The 19,417-nt window shown below is 46.8% G+C and overlaps 1 protein-coding gene and 1 long non-coding RNA gene across 2 annotated transcripts in view; both read right to left on the bottom strand.

Moving 5' to 3' along the window:
• LOC137857503 (disintegrin and metalloproteinase domain-containing protein 20-like) overlaps positions 1-19,417 on the bottom strand; it is a 371,501-nt gene that overhangs the window by 66,521 nt on the left and 285,563 nt on the right. The window lies entirely within an intron of this gene.
• LOC137857500 (uncharacterized) lies at positions 766-19,274 on the bottom strand. The gene is made up of 3 exons (XR_011097110.1): positions 18,403-19,274; positions 3,253-3,352; positions 766-1,172 (listed from the first exon to the last, which is right to left on the bottom strand). It is a non-coding gene; the product is annotated as an uncharacterized lncRNA (long non-coding RNA).

Below are 19,417 nucleotides of genomic sequence, written 5' to 3'. Positions count from 1 at the left end.
GTACCTCCAACCAGTGCACACACACCAGAAGCTAAAAGAAGGAAGTCAACAGAAAGAAAACAGAGTCAGGGACTGTTTTGCCAGCTATGTAGCATCTGTGTGCTTCCACATAACACAGAGCTTGAGAGAAACATGCACAAAGCTCCGTGTGGTAGCCCTGTGCATGACAAGGAGGGAGAGAGCAGCACTGCCACCAAGGCCACAGAGCTCCTGGGGACTGTGCTCTCCCCACAGCAGCCAGCTCTGCCTTGTAGAGTTTTTTCCAGTGAGCAGTCCTTACCAGCCAGCTGATGATGTATGGGCAGGAGCCACCCAACCCCACAAAAGTTTCCTATCCACAGCTGTAGGGAGTTGGTGACACCATGAACAGACAACCTCTGTTGAAGGTGGCAATGTCTAATACAAGTTGATGGTATTTTTATGTTGAGCAATCAAATGGCAATGTAGGAATACAAATCCCCAAAGCCAAAACAAGCAAACAATGCTCCAGCTCAGCCAGGTGGCATATGCATATGTCCTCATCATGCAGTACATGGGGGAATGGACACAGGCCCCTCCAAGTACCCAGCAGGATTAAAATGTGTCCAATGGGAAATGAGTCCATACACCCATCACATGTGAAAACAGCAGGAACAAAATGACATGGCAGATGCCTGGCTGAGCAGGAGGAAAGCGGAGAGCAAGCAAGAACTGAGGCTGAAATGAGAGAGGGCTGAGCTGATCATGAGATGCAAACTACAAGCCAAACCCAGGTTCATGGGCAGAATGAGAATGAAACTATTAAACAAAAAACAAAAACAAACAAAACAAAACAGAAAAACTACCAAAGGCTTAGCCACATTATTTGCAGTTAATAACAGGACCCAGTTTTAATTGGCAGGATACAGAGCAGGAAAAAGGACAGTAAGATTAGAGGTGATTTTCCAGCTGGAGGGGGCAATGAAGGGGGAGGCTTCCTTCCTCCAGCAAAATCATTTTTGAAACTGTGAGAAGACAAACATATGCTGGCTGCAGAATTTTTCCAAATACGTGTTAACCACACTGCAGTTGGAAAAAGTGGCCTGGACAGGGCAGAAGCCTTTGTTTAAATTAAGAAGAGGGTATGACTGGTTTTCAGGATTGATGGGAAGGCAAAGGTCTGGCTGTTCTGGCTTGCTGGAGAACCCAGGTGCCTGTAAAATGAAAATGAAGATCTTGAGCAGTGTATCTCCATTTCACTTTCCCAGAATTTCTCTGCAAGTTTCACCTGTGTGATTGATGTCCCCAAAATTCAGCCCAGCTGACTACAAAGTGGTTGTGTTCTTGTGGCAGTTTATGTGAGATCTCCAGAGGCTTTGTCTGCCTTGTTTTCTTTATGCTGAATCCCTTGATTGTACCCTCTCTCTTCTATTTCTGAGGGCAGGAGAAGGGAAGGGAATGGGTATGTGTGGGCAATGGGAATTCACACCAAATCCACACAGGACCTGCTGACTACCCCGCTTCTCTGCCTGTTTACTCAGCTTTGCTCCTGCATCCTGAAGCACTGATGTTCCTCCCGAGCTGCTTCTGTGAAGCTCCGTGCAGTGGTTGGGAGGCTCGGGCAGGGGTTATTTAAATAAAGAGGCACAGTGGTAGGCCAGTATGCCACCCAGATGGGATGCTTGGGAGGGTGCAGTTAATTATAAGGTTCCTTAATACTATTCATGGATTTGCATAACCAATTAGTAGGACTTTGTATCACTGCAGCTGGTACGAGAAGGTTTCCAGAGGTTGTTCTGAGCGGATCTTTGATGAGCTCCTCAGCTGCTAAATGCTGCAGGCCGTGCTGCCACACCGGCAGCCTCCCTGCTGCCTCAGTGAAAGTGACGAAAAGGCAAGCCGCCCTCCTGGCTGCACGAGTCCTCCCCCAGCTACAGCTTAGGGAAGGTACATTCATAGATAGCAGATAAGAACATGAGAGGAAACCTGTGTTAACACACGACTTTGAGGCAGTTAGCAGCCTGTGAGGTGGAAGGGGGTGTGAGTGGTCCCACAGGTGCAAGGAGGGGATAAGACTCTTTTTTTGCATCTCAGAGACCGACCTCCCTTTGTCACAGCGAGGGGCCAGCTCAAACTCGTTCAGCTCGGAAGGCTGTGCCTGCAGCAACTGTTTCCAGCAGTGGTTATGGTGGGGAATCAGGAAACAAATAGATTGCGTGGTGCCCAGGAAATTGCCTTGCTACCCTCGCTTCATGCCCACTCATTATCCTATGGAAAACATCTGTTGCGTTACATGGACAGATAAGAGAGCAAGGGGGAGGAGAGGAAATGAGGCAGGATGGAAAGAAACACAATACGCCTTTTTCTCTTTATTGTTAGGACAACTGTATAGCAGCAAACTCACTGAAAAAATTCCCAAATCTTTTTCACCTGCTGATACAGGGACCGCTTTAACAAATTGTCCCTGCCACCAGAAACGGGGAGCAGAAGAAATCCCTTCCAAATTTCCCCCTCCACTCTGCAACGAGCAGCACATGCCGGGGCTCACTCTGACAGAATTAGGTAGCTAAATTATTAGTGGTATTAGGTGGGGAAAAATGCCGTGGCTGTAGCTGTGAGCCCCATGTGCTGCGCTATCCAGCCACGGCAGGGGAGAAGGAAGCCGCGCTGCCAGAGAGGCTGGCTTCACAGGCCTGACCCACAGCCTTTCTCCTTCCTTCATCGCCAGCCAAGTTTTATAAATAGCGTCAGTCCTGCCGTAACTAACTTCCACAATCTCTGCTTCCTTCCAGAGGGCTCCCCTTCACTCCCTTTGCCTGCCGGGGCCTGTGAACCCCTGCCAGCTGGTAGCGGCCCGCCGCTGGTGAGGAAATCACCCGGAGCGCAGCCAGCTGGAGCTGGCGAGGGGATTCGGGGAGACGAAGGTGGACTTGGCTGGGACTGTGGAGCCCACGTGAATCCTCATATGATTCGTGCCACCAGATTTTCCCTGATTGCCCGTGCTCTGAGGCCTGTCACACACACAGGCCTTTGTCCCACGCTTGGGTGGGACTCGGGGGCGTCACACGCCCTGACAAGAGCTCCCTGGTGCCCACCGCAGCCTGCAGCAGGGAGGGAAGATGAGCTGAAGGAAGGGTGAATCACCACTGTGCTCTCCTCATTACGCTGTTTTCCCCTCAGAGCTGGGCTAACAGAAGCATCTGAGCATATGTTCTCTTGTCTATTGTCAGGTCTACAAATCAAAACTGTGATTCATATGAAACTGTACATTTTCTGTACCAGGCCCCAGCTTACCTCAGTGCTGTCAAAGGCTCGGTGTTGACTGCTGTGAAATGCTGACATCCATAATGCAAACTATGGGCACCGAAGATGGCAGAAAAGCTTTATATAAACTCTGCCAAGAAAAAACAAAACAAAACAAAACAAAAAGCCTTATGAGGGAAAAGACCTGCTTGTGTGTAACTGAAACTAGATTTAATATGAACACATCTCGTCCAACTACGTTGTTTCCATCACTTCTGGAGGCATTCCCCAGCCCATGTGTGTGGGGGCACAAGGTGGCTGTGGGCTCAGCCCTGCGGGCAGAGCTGCACAAGGCAGAGCGGGACCAGGCCTTGTGAGGCTGCCCAGCCCAGCACACCACATGGTATTTTCTAACCAAGCTGAACCAGCTTGACAGCCAGAAACATGCCCTTGACTCTTCTGTGTCTACAACTTTTTGTCTCACAAGCACTGAGCAGACACCAGGCAGCAGGACACATCTCTTGCTGAGGGGTGGCAGCATCACGGACCCTCCGCTCCGCAGGGAGGACTGAGCCCAGCAGTCACCGCAAACAGATAAGGTCACTTTGTAAAATAAAAGGAGTATTTTTCAGGTAAATGGGGAAGCAACAAAAATCTCGAGCTGAAATGCCATCCTTGCAAAGTCTTGAAGTGCAGGAAGTGTTATTGTTGCTTTGTTTTTGAAAGTCTTTCCCATGGGGGGTCATTGTTAGACATTAATATCCAGTCACCGATGTTTCCCCACAGTAACTGCTTTTTCATGTCCCAAAGGCCTACTGAGTTCTAAACCAGACAATTCAATGTGAATAGCCTTAGTCTCATCCTCTCTCTTTCCCAGACAAGGGGAATTTTGGAACAGGAGACTCAGCAGGGAGTAAAACACAAAAGAGAGAGGAAATAGGGAAGCAAAATATGGTAGAAAAAAAATAAAAAGATGGAGCTGGTAGCAAGTCTTCCTGCCTGTGACACACTTACCTGCCAAGCAGGACTTGGTCATCCGGGTGACCAGACCCTACCATAGCTGAGACCCTGGAGTGAGACAGACTGACATCCTCCTGAGGATGTGAGTAGGAGACCTCAGGCAGCAGCTGTCTGCTGGATCTTTACATGCTGAACCCTTCAACTGGCCTTTGTATTGCTTTTCACATGGTGAACCAAGAGGCAGACAAACTGGCCTCATCTTACCATATTTTTAAACACATTGCAGCAGCTCTGGGGTGAGGAGATATGCAAAAGGTTGTTATTTTAAAACCTGTATTGTCTGGAAGTGGTAACCCACTTTACTATCTGCTTTGAGGGCAGAATTGTTTGGGGACCTGAAACAAAACAAATGAGAGCTTTGTTTTTCAAAGCTGACAAGGAGTGTGATTTCCTTGATCACTTCAGCCCTTTTGCCAAAGTTGTCCATAAAGCTGGCTGCTGTTTCAGTCCACTGGGGAGAAAATTTTGCTGTCATTCCTGTTTCAGCAGTGATTCAAACTCAGATGCAGTCCCACCTCGTTCCTCTTCTGCAGCAGTGTCTTCAACTCTTGAACTAGACAGAAGCTGTTGCAATGCTTATCATACTCAATTAAAATGTATTTTAGTGGTCGCTAGGAAAAGTACACGTTCAGATTACCCAGAATGACACATATGGACTAAGCGTTTCTTTGATTGTGCTTATCCAAGACAGCTGGGGGATTTACAGCTGGGAACACGAGGATTTTCACTTCCTTTAAGCAACAATGGGTGGTTTGTAGCCAGCCTGGCTGCCAGTTATTCTCATTCAGTTGATGGCAACCCAGAGAAGGCAGCTTAGCATAGCCTGGAGCAGGCTCAGGGGACAGTGACGGGCTGAAGGGACTGTGGCACCAGCTCCCTGAAAAGGGCTGACAGAGCTGCAGACTGCATCTTCCCTTCTCCTCACACAGTAGCAGTACTGTGCTACAGCAAATCTTTTGGCATCAGATAAAACCCAGCTGTCTCATACTGCCTCCTACAAACTCCTGGTTAGAAAAATGGCCACATGTAAATGGCATATTCCCTCACTCACAGAGCTGGTCTCCTGAATCTTGCTGGGGCTGAATTAGATCCAACCAACAGCTTGCTGACTTCAGTAGGTTATCTCTGAGGCTTGGCTGCCTGTTGGCAAGTTCTGAGCATTGACTCAGGGAGAAATCATAAGCCTGCTCCTTGAAATAAGCGTAGCAAACGAAACTGCAAGCCCTTTCACAGGGCTCTTTGGATCTCCGGTGAGGTCTCGATGCTCACAAAATGGGTCCAGAAGCTGTTGTCTGACACCAGCCCCACAAGCTGGAGGGGTGGCTCAGAAAGCCGGGGTGACCTCTGACTGCCATATCCCCATTGCTGACTCCCAATTTGTGACTCACAGGCTTTGGGACTACACAGCCATCCTGGGGTAGGAATAGGTCAATTTTTAGAGAAGTTCCTTAAATCCAAGTAGTAAGGGCTCTCCCTTATTTTCAGTGATCTGGGGCACCATTTCCTATTCCAACTGTTATTTGTCTAGAGACTGATGTGGAGCTCTAGGGATCCCAAATTTTTACATCTCTGTGATCCAATGTCAGATGGACTTAGTTAATTAATAAAGGAGGGCTCTCTAATAAAAGATGGAATCTCTCCTTTCACTCATCAGCATTGTAATACAGATTCCCTGCAGGAATACCACAGCTCTGTTGATGATGTGCCAGCCAAGCCGTGTCATCTCACACCATAAAGCTGAGGCAATACTAACTCCGAAAATAGGACTGGAAAGGATCCTCAAGAGAGCATCTACATCACCCCATTGCCTTAAGGCAATTAGGTCAGATTAAGTTAATCTGCTCCTGAGAGATGTTTGTCTAACCTGTTCTTACAAGCCTCCTGTGACAGAATATCACAGCCTTCAGAGATGGAAAGTTAAGAGACTTTTTACTAAAGCTTAAAATAAGTCTCCTTTGCAGTGACTTAAGCCAATTAATTCCCGTTTTAGCTACAGCAAATGCAACAAATGTATATTTTCTCTTTGCAGAAATCTCTGATATTTGTGAAAGACTCTTCTCTAGAACTCTGATCTTGCAGCTTTTCTCAACATTTCTTCAACTGAGCAAGTTTTCTGGCTCTCTGGTTGTTCTCCTGGCTCGCCTCTGGATTTCTTCCAGGTGGTTTCCATCTTTACTGGAGTGCGGTGCTGAGAACAGGACAGTCCTCCGGGTGGGGCCTTCCAGCACAAGACAGAGCAGAAGCATTATTTCAGATGTCCTGTATAAGATAGGCCCACTTATACATTCCAGTAGGAAGTTTTGCATTCCTTGCAGTAGCAAGACAACTTTGGCTCACATTCAAGTCTCACCCCAAACTGCTTTTCTTATCCAGGTTTAATTCTGTCTTTAACACTCCTTACTGAGTTGCATCCTATTTGACTGAGAAACAATTGCATTCCAGGAAATGCCAAATCACGATTCTTTTTCCACACAATGAACAGATCTGTATCACTCTGTTTTTAAAGGATACACATAGTTAAAGTTTAAGACAAAGCAAAAATGAGATTCTGTCATAAAGTACCAGCTTTTGGGCGGGGTGGGGAGAATCAATATACCTGTTCCACTTTTGTGGTGTTGCTAAAAAGATCTGCACTTAAAAGGTCTCTGCAGTCCTTTAGCATTTAAGAAAAAACACTGCTTGATGGCTGAGAGTCACAGTCTGTTGGGAACATCATTTGCAGTTGTCTTTCACCAGGCAAAGCAACTCCTACTGCTCTTTTAGATCACCTACAGAGCCAGGCACATTCAGATCATCCAGATCAAGCAGGATTAATAAAGCCTGAGCAAAATGTGAGCATTTAAGAATGGCACAAAAATCCAAAGGAATTGTGTTGTTCTGCAAGTTCTTTCCCCAGCATCTCCCAGTCAGACAAAAGGTAGACATTTTGGTCAAAAAACTTCTAAGTTGAAGGCACAGGCAGTGAGACCCACAGGTCTGAACCCCCAGCTCTCTTGGGTGTCTTGTTTTGTCAGCAGCTCATGCTCCTGACCACCAATAGAAAAACAGAAGGTGCTTGATAAAAGTGATTAAGGGTAAAAAGTGGAAAAATGGGAAAACGTTAATCAACATTTGTACAGATTCCAGTGAAGATTATGTTCTGCATCCTCTATTTTTCCTTCACAGATTTTTATTCCACACTCACAGGTAGTAAGTACCACAGACGTTTGCTTGCAGTTTGCTCTTTTTCAACAACAGAAAGTGTGTACAGCTGAAGACTGGGCTTGGTACTCTGTAGGATCTGAATACACACATTCCAGCATTTCCTTCTTTAAAAACACCAAAGAAATGTGCCATTTACAAGTCACAAGCAATGTGAGGTTTCTGAGGACTTTGATGTGATTTAAGTGATCTAATATCATTGAGTACCTTAAGCCCAGGGAAAAGCCAGCTTTGAATTGGACCTGATACTCTATAGGAGACCCATGGCAAGAACAAACTCAAACCTGTAGCCACTCAGTTACATTGAACTGTGCTGTAGGATGCAGCCAGAACTCCCTACCCACTGCAGGCTCCATGCCTGGGTTCATGCTTAAAGGTGTTGATTGCTGAGTCCAGATCATTGCTTGCAGGGTAGTTAAGTCCCTGACTTTCCATATCAGTGGTGCTATAAAGCCCACTATGTCAGATCTGCAGGCAAGCATGAGATCTAAGAGTACCTCTGAAGTGCAGGTGAAGTGTCCAGGCACAAGCATGCATCATTCATCTTCACTGAACAACCTGCTGCACATGCAAACTCAGCCTGTCCTCATATGCCAGCTTGGTGGGGTTCAGCTTCTGCCCAGAGAGGAACTAATCCAAACGCTCACCACTCTTGATGGCAGCAGTGAGCTAACGACATCTAAAAGATGTCAGGTTATCCATGGGAAGTCCATGGGACTTCAGCCTGAAAACGTGGGCTGGATGGCTCCAGACAAAAGCTGCCATTTCCATGTGGCATTGAAGGCAATAATGCTGATTATACCAGCTGAGGATCTGGCTCGTGACAACATTGCTGAAAAGTAGCTCAGAGGGGTAGAAAAACTATGCAGAGCAGTAGAAGCTGGACTCTTCTCCTAGATCTGCAGCTCCCAGCGCTACTTGGCCCATGTCACAGAGCTGAGCCTCATTTCTCAGTGCACCGAGCTCACCCCATCTCACATCGCTGCTTATGGAATTAATGCTTCCAGCACACTTTTGAAGGGACTCCATGAGCATGAAGTATTGTTGCTGCTGTTGTTAAAAACAAGAACACAGTCTGCTGCTGAATAATTCATTTGACGCGAGAAACAGCCAGCAAGTTGTTGAACAAAAAAGCAGCACAATGAGGCATAATTACAACGCGGTTCCGGGGAGCGGGATGCAGATGGAGCCCTCAGGTTGGCTGGCGGGGCTGTCATGCCACAGCTGGGAGTGAATGCACGTCGGGTTGCCTACCTCGCTCTCAGATTTATTGTAACACTTTGCCGTTAACATCCGAGATCTCAAGGTGTGGAACAGACCGATTACATCCTCACAGCATCCCTGCAGGTTTTCAGTTCTGCTTCACAAATGAGCAAAGCCAAGGTCCAAAAGCCTAATGCATGTGGTGGTAGAGAAAGTTGCAGCGAAGAAAAGAAATATCAAGCCCTGGCTCTCTGGCTCCTGCCCTAAGATCCTGAGCCTGTTCCCACTCACTATCCCTCCTCACGGCACATTTTAGGATTTCAGGGCATTGTTAAGCACTGAGTTGCTTTGCTTTCCTTCTCCATGCCTTACAACACACAGGCCAATTAGAGTCATCCCCAGGATCCTTTCCCTGCCTGCCTCAGTCCCTATTGCTACTCACCTCTGTTCACGTTCTTACAGTAGACCTGTCACATTGCACTTACATCTTTATACTGTTGCAAAGTTAATATATTTGATCTCAGAACAGTTAAGGGAACAGCGGCACATCCATCAGAAACAGAAAGTTACGCTCTTCTCTCAAGCACCGCCTGACTTGGAGGGACCATCCCAGGTGGAGAAAGGGGTTTCAGTGTCCCCAGCATTTCTGGTACCTGATCTGTCTTGTAAGACTGTAGGAGACTGGTACTGCCTGGGAGGTACTGTCCTGTCCCATCAATATTGGCTTTCCTTATGGGAGAAATGGGGAGAGCAGACCACTCCCAACAAACACACCACATTGGGACACCACTGAGGACACCGTGTCATTTACGGGCGCAGAGCTGTGCCCCAATTGTCCCGTGAGGACCTCAGAAGTGATCAGTGTAGCAGCAGAAAACAGACATGAAAACAAAAACATTAACGGAGACCTACTTCAGCTCACTTGTCATCATGAAATAACTGGAAGACAGAGCTTCCAGATAGCACTGATGGACCCCAGCCTGCCTTAGGAGATGGAAGAGCAGAAGTCCCTCCCACATCCCAGTTCCCTGGTGACTTCTGGCCGGCGAGGCTGAGTGTGAGGGCTGTGCAGCCTGCAGGATGCAAATGGCTTGGAGCCAGCGGAACAGAAGAGGCTCTAGCATGCATTTTCCATATAATAGCCAAAATGCCCCTCTGTTCTTTCTCATATATCATAGAGAGAGCAGAACTGAAGTGTGAAGAACTGTTTAATGGATTTGGTAATAGTATTGATCTTCTGTCATTTAAAAAGGGACCAGGAGCTTAATCAGATCTGCAGAAGTGTCTCATTATTTACTTTGCCAAAGGAAAGGATTAGATATCAGAGAAAGAAAAGGCCCTTCAGCGAGCATGGGTTTGCTCTGCAGGATGAAAATCCATCCATTTACTCTCACCCGTACACGCATTTAAACGGGAAGGAATCCAAACAACTCTCTGCGAGATTCTGCCTGCAGGAGCTAATACAGCAGCAATAAACAGAGGTAGCCTCAGCAATGCAGCAAAACTGCTCTTAGCTTTTCAACATCCTGATTTAGCTCTGTAATCTGGTCACCTAAGCCTGAACATTAGAAATCTTATTGCAGATAACAGACAGAGGCAGATTGAACAGGTTTTCACTTTCTGAGTTGCCTTCCTGCTCAGATCCAAGGCAATGTTTACTTGCAAGCTGAACACATTTGATGGGGAAACGGCGCTGAGAAAGAATAAACAAGAAACCCTCGGATGGCATTTTTACAGCTAGATTCGAGACAACAGAAAATGAGCTCATCACCCTGTCGCCTGTAATGCCTGCTCAAGAAACATGGAGACTGTTTCATCTCCTTGTCTCCCAAAGCCATAACTCCCTGATCTGTCTTTCAGGGTGGTACGGAGGACATGGCTTGCTTTCACCTGTGCTGTGGCACTCCTCAGGTCGTGCTGCCATGGCACAGAGGCTGGCCTCAGCAGAAGAGAGAAAATATTTCAGGCTGAACACAAACAGTGACTTTGCAGTGAGAATTTTTCTGTTAAAATCTCAGAAACTGAGTGTATTATGGGATAGGCACGCACACGCATATGCCTGATGAATAATCTGTTTTGATTTGGCTGGCAGGAGATACCTTAAACAGCTAATCCACTTCCAGGCAAATATTGAACTCCAAACCTCTGCACCAGTTTCTATTGCTGAATCCCACAAACAAGTGAGGGAATCCAGGAACCTCTGCATTTACCACCACTGAAAAGGTTTCTCATCATTTTTCGTCCATGTACTTCTTTTGAGAGACTTTTTATTTAAAGCCTCTCACCTTGTAATACAGGAAGCTTGCAGGTGGCTTTGCTACCTTGGATCGTGACCTGCCTTGGCCAGCTCTGCTGCTGTGCTTGCTCACCCTGACCCATGCCTGCATGTTGCCGTGGGTTTGCCATTGCCCTGGCAGATTTGCAGGCACGATGATGGCATAGTGAGAGATGATGATGGCCTGGAGGTTTGGGATATTCCATATCTCACAAACATGGACATGAGGAAAGGAAGCTGGACAAGCCCAAATGACCAAGAAGGGGTTAATCCCTTCATTTTGTGGCAGCTGGGACCTTCCTTCCCGAAGGTGAAGCAGGATATCTGCTCGGAATAGTTCACTCAGGACATCCAAACACGGTCTTCCAAGGGCAGGCTTATGGGCACGCTGCTCTGTGAATCAGAGGCAACCTCAGCACAGCAAGAAGAGCCCCTGTGAAACTTTCCAAGCAGCCTGAAAGCAACCATCAAGCCTGCAGCCTGCTCAGCCCAGCCTGCTGTGTGAGCCCAGGAGCAGGCAGGAGGAGTGTAAATTCTTGCTCCTTGTATAATCGGTGGATTTCACCCAGGCGTCACTGAAGGGTGATAAATTTAGCAGAAAAGAAGCACTATTTTTTTTCTACTGTTCCTATTAAGAAGGTGACAGCATTGGAAAGATGTTATTTATTATTTACCTACGCTGCAGTATGTTACATACTTCAGGCTGACAATACGGTCCAGCATCTCAGATATTTTAAGCAGCCTGTACTTTTGAAATTCGGATGTAGATCCAGAAAGCTCAGAGGCAGGAGGATCCAGCTGCTGCAAATGTATTTTCTGATTGCAGAAGTCCCAAGTGAAACGCAGCTTCATCTAAAAAGAGAACTTTCCCCTTATACCCAACCATCTATTTCAAACAATAATTGAATGTCTGCAGAAAAACTGTCCTGTCATCTGTTGCAATGAAGAGAATGTTTGATCATAATGTGGTTGTGCTTCCTGAAATGCTGCAGCCCACTGAAAGGCTGACAACTTCCTTCCCAGAGCACCCTTGCTCACACAGAACCATCCCGATCCTCCTGCATGTTTTGCCTGCAGTGCCAGAGCCCTTTCTGTCCTAAGGCAGAGGTCTTCAAGCTCTCCTTCCACTGCCAGAGCGCTTCTTAGAGAGAGGGGTGCGTTGGGCTTTCTACCAGGTTTGTGAGCTCCTCCCCAGATTCCACGCTCTTATACCACAGTCACTAGCAAAAATAGATGGGATTTTTGGCTTCCAGAGTTCGGTCTGAGCCCTACTGACTTTGCTGGAGTGGGGCAGACACGATGAATTCATCTCTGTTGGTCCAGTCTCTGCACTGCCCCTTTCCAGATGTAGGAGGACCCACCTTGTTATGGAAGCAAACTCCTGAAGCATGATCCAGAAAGCTGCTAAATCCTTTACTTCTGTTTGTTGTTGTTGTTTTTTTTCTTTTTCTTTTTTTCTTTTTTTTTTCTGTTTATCACCACATTTAATGTAAATGAAGTCTTACAGCCTGAAAACAGACATTCCCTAGAAGCGTAGAAAAAAACAGCAAAAGTAAACTGCCTTTTTAGAATTGTATTCGATAACAAGAGCTACTAAGAGTGCTAACATTATTAGGAATGAGGAATTTTGTTTTAATTCATGATGTTTTGATGTGTGAAAACACATCTTTTGAAAAGCATAGCACAGTGGTTGTGGGTTGTTTTCTAGCAGCTGCTGTGACACCAGCTATAATGCTCTCTTGGAAGCCACACAGAATTTCTGCTGTGAGCTAGGTGCAGATGCCTCCCCAACACACACACGCTGGTGTGCATGTGTGGGAAAGGACGTGGATGCACAGGCACGTGCACACTTCCATGGTGTTTTAGATATCCCTCAACCCTATTCTCTCTGCAAAAGGAAAGTGTTGAATCCTGCCTCTGCAGCTCAGGGTGCAGCTATCCCAGACTTCCCTTAGACATTTGCTCCCTCACTTCAGCTGATCTTAATTCTGCATCTGACTTCCCCTCACGTAGGTCAAGTTTCACGTTGACGGGCATCACAGCAACACCACTAGGTCCCTGTGTTCCTGTACGTCCCAGCGCAGCAGGTGTCTCCTTGGCCAATTTTTCACCAGCTCAGTTATTTCCATTCTGCCCTCACTCGTACCCCAGGCAATGTTACTGGAGTGCCAAACCTTCTGCATGTTGCTGTTCTTTGGTATGAGCCTGAGGTACTGGAGCAAGGCTCTGAATATCATCTGTCTCAGCAGAGAAGTCTTTATTGAAGGTACACGGGGAAGAGAAGGCAAGGGCATAGGCAGAAGAGAGCATGCTCAGGAAGAGAGGGAATCTCTTCTTCCCCTTACCATTCAAAATGAGATGTTTCTTTTCTCTCCTTTAAAGTTGTGCCTTGCTTCCTTCTTTCCTGTCTACATCTGCAGTGGGAAAAGAGGATGCTACCTAGCACAACCACCACCTACCTGCTAGGGAAGGTGAGAAATTATTTTCCTCAAATAATACCCTCAGCTAAGGGTAGCTTTTAGGAACACTTGGTTCCTCACAAAGTAAAGCCCATCTCCAACGTGCAGAAGAACACTAAGGACCAGCTCCTGCGATAAAGACACTTGCAGGGTACACCATGTGCAAAGGCAAAAGCCCCTTTCATTCCCGGGCTCCTGCCCCCTCACCCATTTCCCTGTTGGTGGCAGGCAATGTTCAACTGCAGTTTGCAACTTCAGTCCCCCGCTCCTGAAGCATTCACCTCCTTTAGCTGCTGAGTGTGGAGCTGCAGAACAGAATAGGATTTTCTTCCTCAGGTTATGCTCCTTTCTCCACCAAATGGTATTTTGACATTTCCACTTTTGTGTTAGTATTATTTGCTAATCCATGGGCAACTCTATTTCCAGCCTCAGATCCCTTTCAGAGGTTCTGCTTCTCAACCAGCATTTCCCTGCACCTTTAATGTCTGTAAAGCTTATTCCTTCCCTCTGAATCAATACAGCCTTATTTAGGATGGCATCTTTCATAGAAACTGCATCCTCAAATGCCTGTGAATAACTCCAGACCATGGCCTGTATCTGAGACAAACTGCTGCAAGAGGTAAATATAGTACAGAGGGAAAACGTTTGACCACTCAGTATTTATTTCACCAAACCTCATCTTATTGAGTCCATATCTTTTCTGCAGCTCATAGATTTTATATCTGCACACTTCTTCTCTCCCCTTGAAGAGTGGCATTACCAGCTTTGACCCTTAGCAGGTCTGATTACACTCACATGAAATGCTGAGAAAGGAAGATGCGCTTAATCAAAGTATGTGCCCAGCCTCTGTGTGCAACAGGCCTTTGAGATGGCCAGCTAGGTCACTCTCTGCCTCCCAGTATATCCAAACTCATTAGATCTGCCTAATTTATCTGAAGTATTTTTCAGTCAGAAGGGGTTCTTGAGCACTGACCTCTGGATGTTGGTACTAAAGTGTGTGATGTGCTACTGTGAGCAGTGTGGGTATCACTCGCTGAAGGACTAGTACCTGCCCCCTCCCATGCCAGTAACATCAGGCAGGCAGCCAAACCAGAGCAGGAGGAGGATGGAAAGCAAAGAGGCAGCCTCTGGGTCAGCGATGCTACATGAAACATACAGGACCTCTGAGGGATGCTGGCACTGGCTGGAGATTTTAAGCTTTGACCGAAATGTTCACTCATCCTGCACTCACACCTGTCAGTAAGCTCTGCTTTATTAGCTGGAGACCACAAAAGTCAAAACAAACTGCTCAACTTATCCCAGGGGTAGAATGCAACATTTTCTTTGGAAACTATTATCAAAAACAGCCTCAACTTCTGTACATAATTTTTCTCCTTAATGGGCCATTAAAAGGCTGGTTCTTGTGCTCTATTACTCCATACCTAGCCATGGCATTCATCACTTTCCTGGTAGTGCTGCTCTTACTGGAGCATCGCATGCTTCCTTGCAGACCTCTAGAGATACCTGGCTGCTTTGTTTTAATATCATTATCCTTGCTAACAACTGAATGTAATTGTCCAAGCCTACTGTATCAAGCCTAATGTACCTCAACCAAAAAACCACTTGCAGAAGATCTAAGAAGAGAGCTGCCGTCAGAGAAGAGAATTAAGAGGCAAGACTCCAAGGCACTACTTTCAGTTCTGCTTAGCACTTGCACCTTTGGAAAGGTTTTTACCTTCCTTTTGCCTCAGTTTCTGAATTGCAGAATGACCCACTTAGGAGGCTTATTTGGAATACTAAACCGTGTTTGCAAAGAGCCTGGATTTAAGGTGCTAAGTGCATGTACACACAGTAGAGTAGGTCTGCACTGCTTATGCCCCTTAATCACAACACTTCTATTCCCAAACGACCATTTTAACCATTTCCTTCACTTATCTTCCTTCCCCCAAATTTAATTCTCATGAGTTTTTCCTCCTTTTTTGGTCATTACTTGCACTTATTTAAGAGGTAGCCAAAGACATGCGTGATGGATGCTCAAGAAAGCTATTCCAGCTGTAAAGACAGTGAGGTGATGATTGTTTTCCCCATCACATACTTTAAGGAAAGGAAATTAGCACCTAGAAACACCTGCCATGCACTTTTTCTGTGTAGCTGCCGGGTCCTTCTGATCACCTAGCTACATGGCTGGGAAGGAGCTGAGGGCACTGCACTCCCATGTTTCCACAGCCCCCTTTCTTGAAGGAAGGCAACTTGTTTTGGTGATCTGCACTTACCTGCCTCTCTCCTTGAATCTAGAGAAAACACAAGATCTTGCTTTGGAGACGTGTTATGGCTTTACCATCTCAAAGATGTGCAATGGTAGCCTAATCACAGTTAATAGCTCATCAAAGTAATTTAGAAAATCAGAGAGGAAAAGCCATTACAGAATCAAAATTTAAGCAGGAGCCAGAGGAAAGCACAGTTCTATGATGGTCATATGCTCACCTGGGTTATTATTTGGTACCTGGTTACCAGCTTGTGATTGGCTCCTATAAACACAAGGAGTAAGCTCAGCTGAAAATAGATGTGGTCTGTAGCAATTAGTATCTCATCCACTAGAAAATAAAGGAAAAAGTACAGCTACGCAAGCTGCAAAACTGAATGACAGCAGATGATGCCCTGGAAATGCACTTGAGAAGGCACGTAACAAGGTCAGGTGGGAATCAGGAAAATGAGCACACCCTCATGGAAGCAAGAGGAGGAAAGGAAGGAAAGGAAGGGCGTACAGGGAACACGTGGGGAGCTCGTAGCTTCTGATGTTGGTGATAGGACACAGGGCTTCGTGGTGTCCAGGCACCGGATCGGGATGGGACCATTCACTCCTGACCTATGTGTAAGGTTGCTTTGGATGTAAGAACAAGAAGCACCTAAAGCTCGGTGGAACCCAAGAAAGCTGGCACTTGGCAGCTCTTTGAAGGCAGTAGCTGCGTGCTGGCAAGCTGCCAAATGCCTGCTGTAAAAATTGAAGCTTTCTGTGAAATGCGATTTCCACACAAGTTGTACGCCCAGTGGTGAGAGGGCAGCAAGTGCTGAATCCCACTGCAGAGAAAAAGTGCACACTCCTTTTCTGACTACCTGCCAGGGTGACACAGGTTGGGCCAGAGCTTATTTCTCCCCAGGATCCTTTATAACATCACCTTTCTCTGTAGAGCCCAGCTCCAGCATGATTCAGGCTGCAGAACCCAGATGGGAGCTCTGGATATTTCCCTTCCTACACACAGAAGCCCTTTTATCTTTCAGCTGCCAAAGATGCACGGGGATGCTGACAGGAAGACAATCAGCAAGTCTCTTTATCAGCCACAGACATCAGGGACACAGGCACGTGGGAGCCTCACTCCCTTATCTGCCCGCATGCAGCTGGGTGACCCTTTGAAGAGCCTGAGTCGATCCCTCACCGAGGAACATCCCCACCGCATGCCATGTCCGGGGTGGAAGTCAGGGAACTGCCCAGATCTGCTGCGAGACAACATACACGGTGTTGTCTCCTGGTGTTCAGAGGTGGTGCACACTCCTGGAGTTTTCAGCCCTGGGACAGACGTCTTCAGCCCCGTCCAGGCAGCCTGCTTCAGCACTGCCCAGGAGCAAGGCAATTTGCAGTAAAAAGAGCATGCAACCTGCTGTAATTTCAACCCACCATCACACCTATCAGCAAGGGGAAAGGACTGAGAGACAAGATACGCCTTGCTCCCACAGAGAGCTCTCCATCCTCATGCATCTCCTGGGAGGAAGCAGGACTCCTCCTCCCCTCCTCTTTTTTTTTTTTTTTTTTTCCCCAGGGAGAAAAATTGATAGATCAGTCTATCAATTACACCTGAAACAGGTGGTGGCTTCTGTGTGGTGGCTGATGCTCTGAGGGCTGGAGCACCTCTCCAATGGAGAGAGGCTGAGAGAATCGGGGTTGTTCAGCCTGGAGAAGAGAAGGCTCCGGCGAGACCTTATTGTGGCCTTCCAGTACTTGAAGGGGGCCTGTAGGAGAGCTGGGGAGGGATTCTGTCAGGAAATGTAGCAACAGGACAAGGGGTAATGGCTTTAAAAAAAGGTAGATTTAAGTTAGATATTTGGAAGAAATTCTTAGAGGGTGGTGAGGCACTGGCACAGGCTGCCCAGAGAAGCTGTGGGTGCCCCATCTCTGGAGGTGCTCAAGGCCAGGCTGGATGGGGTTAGGAGCAACCTGGTCTGGTGGGAGGTGTCCCTGCCCATGGCGGGGGGTTGGAACTGGGTGATCTCTAGGGTTGTTTCCAACCCAAACCACGGTGATTCTGTGTGCTGAAACCAAATGAGCATAGCACGCAGCCCCCCAGTGCTCAGTGCCCAAGAAGGATGGCTGGTTACCAGATGGCCCGAAGCAAATTAAAACCAATGACCTGCCTGAGTGAGGCTTCTTTTCACATTGTCTAATGCCCATGCAATAAAACAAACTGGTTTATTTTTGGCCTGTTACTGACTGAGCGTAGTGCAGAAACGTTGATGTGGTAAATTTTCTCCAGCATTAAAGTGACAAAATGAAAGAGTCATTGCAGCAAATTTTGTCCTTCAAGTTCTTAGTCAGGACACAGACCATCACAGCCTGAGTCATCCAGCCTCACAGCAGCACACACCTGCTGCCTGTCCCCTGGGTTGTCTTTTTCCACAGAAAATCCACCTCCTTACAAGCCTGCCACAGCACAAAGCAATTAATAATATTTCTGCACCAGTAGGAACATCCCCTACAGTTCGAGGATGCAAACAATTTCTTCCTGGCAATCTACAGCTGCCAGAGGCTACCAATCCAAGCCAGAGCCTCAGTGTTATTTTAAGCCCTGTTCCTAGCTGCAGCAGCATAATGTTCACCAAAAACCTTCTTACTAGAAAGGAAGAAAACTATGGAGGCAGGATGGTGAATTTCAGGGAGATCTAGGGCTGACTCTTTCCTAGTGCGTAACGAGCATGAAATTTTATCACAGATAATGAATCCTGTACACCCTGCATGTTAAAAACAATATATTTTGTCTGTCCCTCTAGCTATAAAACGCTTAATGCACATACCTCCAACTCCAGCCTGATGTCAGGATGCAGATTAAACCCTTGTTCACTCCTTGCACAGGGCAAATAAGTAGCACTGTCACTGATCTGTATCAAAAATCAAAGGCAGGGACACACCTGTAATTGCAGATGGAGGGGATCTTTGAGGGATATGAGCTAGGTGTGAGACTCAGGAAGGCCACCAAGGGGAATTTGCACATTTGATTCACCTGTGGCTAGGCAGCCATCTCCCTGCACACCTGCATGGACCCAGCCACCAGCCTCAGAGTCATTTCCCAGAGTCACGTCACTTTCCTGATGAGAACTCAGGACCAGGCTGGGCAGTCCAGACAGCCAGAGGGAGCAGGCACCTGGTTGTGGCAGGCAGGGGGAGCACAGGCTGTGAGCACTGCTCCAGCAGCCCCAGCTGCAGAGCCTCCACACCTATTAATGTGCATGGTCTCAGTAGGCTACTAGAAGTTATCAAGGTGTGTGGTGGGCTTCTAAAGCACCACTGCCATGTGCTGTTCCCAGCACGTCATCAAGGAATATTGTAACACAACACAATGATTTGCTCACTTGGGTTTATATACATACACAGCTAAAGGCCAACTAAAATCTGTGCCGTAGAATCTGTATACCCAACCCTCGCCTACATATCAACAAAAGAAAAACTAAATTACTCAGCCTAAAACATCTGCTGGCATGTTTATTTTGGATCTGTGCTGACCATGGCAGCTTTCATTTAGGATCCTCACTTTCTGCAAGAAGTGGTTAGATTCCTCTACTGAGAAAACTTTATTTTTATGTTCTGCTGCACTGCTTCGTGATCCTGCCGTTCTCTACAGAAGATGCATTCAGTAGCAGAAATTTATCTGCCATGATGCATCCAGATTTTTGTTCCTGATGAGGTCAGCCTGAACATTACAACAACCTCATGGTTGTGACAGGCGAGCAAATCCAGCTAGAAAATCTGATTCTTTTACAACAGAAATGCATTGTGCAAACATTACAGAAGGTAGAAATACCAGTCTTAGAC

The sequence above is a fragment of the Anas acuta genome, chromosome 5 (assembly GCF_963932015.1).
Source record: "Anas acuta chromosome 5, bAnaAcu1.1, whole genome shotgun sequence".
In the NCBI taxonomy this organism is placed as follows: domain Eukaryota; kingdom Metazoa; phylum Chordata; class Aves; order Anseriformes; family Anatidae; genus Anas; species Anas acuta.
Note: the sequence above shows the minus strand (reverse complement) of the source record. Positions and strands in the feature narration are given on the sequence as shown.